Below are 6,000 nucleotides of genomic sequence, written 5' to 3' on the forward strand. Positions count from 1 at the left end.
CAACCTGAACTGTCCTGCCGGAAAGAGGTAAATTCGGTACTTCCACACTCCTCATTGTGGAGCGTGTGGCTCCAGTATCAACTAAGAATGAGACCTTGTGACCCATTACCTTTCCTTTCACGAAAGGCCCTCTCTGATCTACCTCTAGGGATGCAGCAAGAATACAGGCTCCCTCTTCCGAACTGTCACTCATCAATTCATCGTTTATTTCATCCTCACTGTGAAATGGGAATTGGTGTACTGTATTGTTATTATTGTCCTGTCTTTGACCTGTGACCTGTTGAGTAAGTATAACCTATTGCTGTTCCATCAGTGCTTGGGGTATGTGCATTTGCTATTTAGGCACCATAGAAACTGCTGCTATATTGGTGATAAAGGAGCAAATTGTGCTCGAGGCACCTGCAACTGTTGTACAGGCAAGAAATTCTGACCTTGATTTTGAGCATTCAAAACTATTTCACTCATTTTCAGGATTCTTACAGTTTGAACTGCACCAACATCACCCTGCTGAACCACTCCTTCCTGCACCATCAATGGGCACTCCCGCTTCCAGTGTCCCACGTTTCCACACAAATGACATGGCAATATCTTTTTCATGCCCTGCATGTCATTCTGAACAACCACTGTGCCTAAATCCGGACCACGTATCATATCCATTCCACGTCCTCTACCCCTCACTTGAGGTTAAAACATGACAGCTTTCTGTTGCGGTATATCGGCGGCACTAAAGCTCCTTGTACTCCTGATTGGGCTGCCTTAATCTGCATCACCATTGCTTTCTCTTTCAATTTCTTTTGTTTCAATTCGATCTCATCACTACAATATTTAGCATACTGCAGCACTTCATCAATCGGCTTTGCCTGCCAGCAAATCAAATGATTCTTAATCATCTGCCCTACTTCTGGTCTCAACCCTTCAACAAATCTGAAAAAAAATGCAACATGTCTTTTGGTTCAACCACTTCCTTGCCACTGTACTCCTTAAAAGCCTTCAACAACCTTTCATAGTAGGTATGCATTGACTCTTTAGACTCCTGAATTGTCCTATCAATCCCCTGCCAATCAATGTTCTTAGGAGAAATCCTAGTCTTCAGGAATTCAATCACCTTATAATTCTTCATTACCTCAGGTGACGGTGCACCTGTAACCTTGTCTCTCTCGGGTTCACTTGTTGGCCAGTCTACTGCCCTCTTACACTCGAGCCATAAGTCGGCTGGGACAACTATCTCCAATAGTGTGTTCAGGTCTTCCCACAAACATTTAGAGAGCTTCACAAACCTCTCAGTCTGCTGATACCATTCAACTGGCTTCTCTCTCAACTTGGGATAATCATTTATAAAAGACAATATGTCACTTCTGTGCCATGGGACATGAACAAATTGACCCCCTGGAATCTCTCTCATCGGAAGCATTTTAACTGATTCCCCTTTTTCGGCTCCCTCTGCTCCTTCTTGGGAATCTCGTTTTCGTTTCTCCTTTTTCTTTGTCCATCTGCCTTCCCACTTCTCTAACGCTCCCCAAATCTGTGCACTCTGCAGTAAGTCCTTCAAGTGTGCCTTCATTCCAGCTGATCTCATGTGTTCAAAATCCTTTGCCTCAAAATCTAATCTGTAACTTGGTCTTAAATGCTTGGTCGTTTTAAGATCAATGCCATGCTTTTCTGCCAATTCTGCTAACCTCTGGTGTATTTTCCCCACCTCTTTTGTGATTCTTGGGCATAAATACCTCAGCTCTTCAGTATAGGATTCTAACCTATTCAGTCCCATTGTTCCCTCAACTAACTCATTTGCCTCAATATTCAACCCCGCTCAGTTCACCTGATCCTCCCCTTCCGATGCATTCTGAGGAGTATTTAAACTATCCAACCAGTTATTCAACTGCTGAGCTGTTAACCCTCGTAATGAAATATTACTGGCATTCAGGACTGGCAGCTGCTGCGCCACTGCATCCGAAGCTTGCGGTGTCAGGAGTCTCAGGCTCTGAATTGCATTTGAGACATTTACTGCATCTGGCAATGTCACAAGAGGACTAAAACCCATAGAAGGTCTAGGTTCACTAAAACCCTGTCCTGCAGATGATGTCAATTGTGTTGAATCTCCCGCTCCCCTTCTCACAAGACCCTGTGACATATCAGTTTGTTCCCCTGTCTCTGTTTTCTTCTGTGCATATAAAGGTACTGCTGGACCAACAGTAATTGGCAATGATATTGCATCTGGAGCTGCCCTTGCACCTGCACCTTGTGTGAGTGGTACCCCCATTGCCTAATTCATAACTGGGGTAAAATCAGTCTACGTTCCTGTCAGAGGGGTAAACTTTGACATACCCTGCGTCTGTGCTGAGGGTAACAACATTGGTGTCGGGTCCGTCTGAATCAACATTGGCTTCGGAAACACCTGCTCCCTTGGCACCATGATATTTGAAACAGTCTCAAGAACTGGTACATCTGGATAAATCCTCCGTACTGAAGGTGGGTGCATCTGCGCCTGAGCTATAGTACTAGTTCCTGCAACAGGTGTACTTTGTACTACCCCTGGCAACTGTCCTCCTTCTGCTTGCACAGATCCCACAACTCCCTGGGATGTTCCAGGAGTAGCAGGAGGGGCTGTAGTATTAGTTCCCGCACCCCCTGCATAGGTTGTCATAGGTGGAGGTCTGTCTCTTAACAACTGCCTAATGAGATCCTCAATATCAGAGTCATCATCATCTACATAAGACTTTTTCCTTTTCTTCTTTCCCTCACTCCCCTCTTCCTTGGCACTATCCCCTTTCTCTCACTGATCGCCCTCTGTAGTTGCTGGGAACATTTTAATCTCTTTCATGGTCGCCATTCTCCACCTTTTTTGCTCCCAATCCCATCTGACTTCCGCTAGCGACTTTTCTACTTTCTTCATCCTTCTGTTGAACTTCAGCTCTTGCTGCTGTCTGGCCACTAGCTCCCAAACTGCTAAAGCCTCAAACTGTGCTGGTCTTGGTAATGGCTTCATATCATACAATGATAATCGCAACTGATCCAAAATTCTCAAATTAAACATTCTGTGTTCCGGAGAAGCTAATGTCCCTTGATTCTTAGTCAATTTACTCCATTGCTTTAACCAAAGACACAGAGCTATACCCTTCTCTGTCATCACAAGATACGCTGGAGAATCCTCCGGGGGGGTCGGCCCCCCCACTGATACCTTAACGTAAGAATCTCCCTTCACTGCACTCTTAAATGCCTTGAAAAACTTCATTTTGCCTGTTTTTGTGTACTATTAATTCAATAAATGAAATGACTTTTACTCCAGAGATTACCTTCACCCGTTTACTCGACCAATTGCATCTTACGGACGGATGCCAATCCGGTTGCTGCTCTTCTTACCAACCGACCTATCCCAACGCAGCACACACTGACATCACACTGATACACAGCATCTGACAAAGTCTTGCGGCTTGTCTTCCTCAACTCAATTTCGCTCAACTAATGCAATTTTATTGCGAGCACATTTACCAAAATAATAACTAAAACAAACCTGCTGGTTTACTACAGGAAGGGACACAATAGCTTCAGGGACCTTAAGGATTTTCACTAATGGCTCTTTCTGGCTCTTTAGCTATTCCTCTTGTTCAGTCCCCCACATTCGCAAGCAAAATTCAACTGGCGAATTTCACTCTCAACTGATCAATGGGTCTGTCCTGGTGCACATAGGACTCGACAAATCTCAGTCAAAGTTTCTCTTACTCAACTACCACGCACCCTGACTTGTTGACCACGCCCGATCAACCTACTAAACCAGACAGATTACAACATATAACCAATTGTCTCCTACACTTGTCAATATACTCCAGAGTCTTAGACCACACAGGGTCCGTACATCACCAACAACTACGTGGATGATTTTTGGGCACAAAGCGCCACACGCATATGAAGTTTGACGACTTCCCTACTCTCACACTATGGAGTATGCACACTCCTACTAACCCTTAACTGGAGGACGCAGACTCCCTACTTCACCTCACATACATCACAATTCATCTGCGATTTGCTTAAGCCTGTGCAAGCACAACCTACTACTCTCATACTATCTCAAAAATACCCAGAGAACATACTCAACCTTACCAACGGGATCCAGGATCTGGGAACATCATCCTTGCTACCATTGCCGTTTCAGAAAAACAAAATTCGAACCTCATAAATACAAACAACTGAACCTAAATTAAACTACTACCATAACCACTAGTCACCAATTAACTAGTTCCCCAAGGAAACTAACCATCAAGCTGCTACCAAGAACTGTTAGCACGCCTGGTCCTTAGTAAGTAAACTTACAAGGGGACGCGTAACGGTCGATGAACCTTTTGGATCGCATGGAGTATCCTAGTTAAGTGGTAGACCAATGAACCATTAATAACCACTATAATCAATTGTTGAACTTTAATGAAAACCCCATCTAATAAGAAATACCATAACTCTCAAGAAGGTTAATCGTTTTTATTCCCTATTAGTTACAATTCTAATCAAAACCTTTATTCGACTTTATTGTTAATCAAGCTTTATTAATCATCACAAAACAAATGTTCACCAGATTCTCGGGCTATCAAAGTACAACATAAGTCAGCCTAATCTTTAAAACAATTATAGAGTAATTCAGCAATGCAATTTTAGTCAGTCTTTCGTCACCGTCAAAGTCACCCTTGTCAGCCTACCTAACCCAGATTAGCATCAGCATGTAGGACTTCATGCGAAAACAATTTAGACAAAAACATTAATTTGGAAAAATCTATCTAAAACAGTAAAAACATTTGAAACAGCGCAGTTGGTACCTAGAAGAAAAAACACTCATTAGTCAGTCACGTTGTTATAGCTACCTATCCAAGATAGATCAGCAACGAGTCAGTCTTCATCTCCAGGTCATCAGTTATCAGCAAGGTTTCAGGCTCACAGAGAGTAAGCCCAATTATCAGCACTTCGGACAGCGTCTCTTGACGTCATCAACTTTCGCCTCTCTGCTCTAAATTTCCTTCCCTTGTCATGACTTTTTATTAGGGTCTCTCAGTCCATCCCACTAATTGCTAATGGGTCAATCTTATCAGAAGTTATGATGCTAACCTATGGTTTTTGGTTACCACATATACACGTCAATTCAGGATTCAAGTTCCATTAGTTTGATTGGTTCTTCTGTCGATGAGAACATCATCCGGCTCTTCAGGTAACTAAATTGTTGCTCACAGTCTTTTAGTCAGTGCTTCCATTGTTCGAGTCCTGGGAAAGTATGTTTAGCCTACACTACACATAATTGTATCAATTTGTCCTCATCATCTCCTGTCCATTGGTACATTTACAGAATTTTCTAGCAGAGCTCTCTGAACTCTGTACAGTTCAAGGTCCTTTTTCTCCAGTTCCAGTCCTCGGCAGCCTTGTTGCGTCTCCACATTAAAGCAGGCAAGGCCCAGCGAAAACCAGGCCTCCAGTATGGCTAAGTTAAGAACACGAATTAACATAAAACATAGGTTATGCATTCAATTATGACATATTAATACGTTTTTAATATATATTTTCATTATTTAGCATCTTGTTAATACACATGGTAACCACTCCCGGGGCACATTTAACCCATACGCGTTATTTTCAAATATTAGTTTCTTTATCGAGTTTTCTCATTAGTATTCATACACAGATCATTAGAAATTTCTCATATTAGCATATCTGCTCCAACATCTTCAAAGGGGGTGCTACTCTTGTAAACAATATTTAGGGCACAATATTAGGATTTTCTGTCTGGTACTGTACCACTGGAATGTTGATTTGCTAGTGCCAATTTTATGCAAATGATAATGGATATGCAAGCGTTTGTAATTTATATATTGCTAGAACGTTGGTCATCTCTATCATATTCCTTTACTGTTCATTTGATCGATACAGTGATGACGAGATACACAAGCAACATTGTAGTGAAGTGTAGCTTAAATCATACTACAAGTAAGTCACCCCAGAAGACAATCGCCCCGATCCTCCTTTAATGTG

The sequence above is a fragment of the Pleurodeles waltl genome, chromosome 11 (genome assembly GCF_031143425.1).
Source record: "Pleurodeles waltl isolate 20211129_DDA chromosome 11, aPleWal1.hap1.20221129, whole genome shotgun sequence".
NCBI classification, from domain to species: Eukaryota; Metazoa; Chordata; class Amphibia; order Caudata; family Salamandridae; genus Pleurodeles; species Pleurodeles waltl.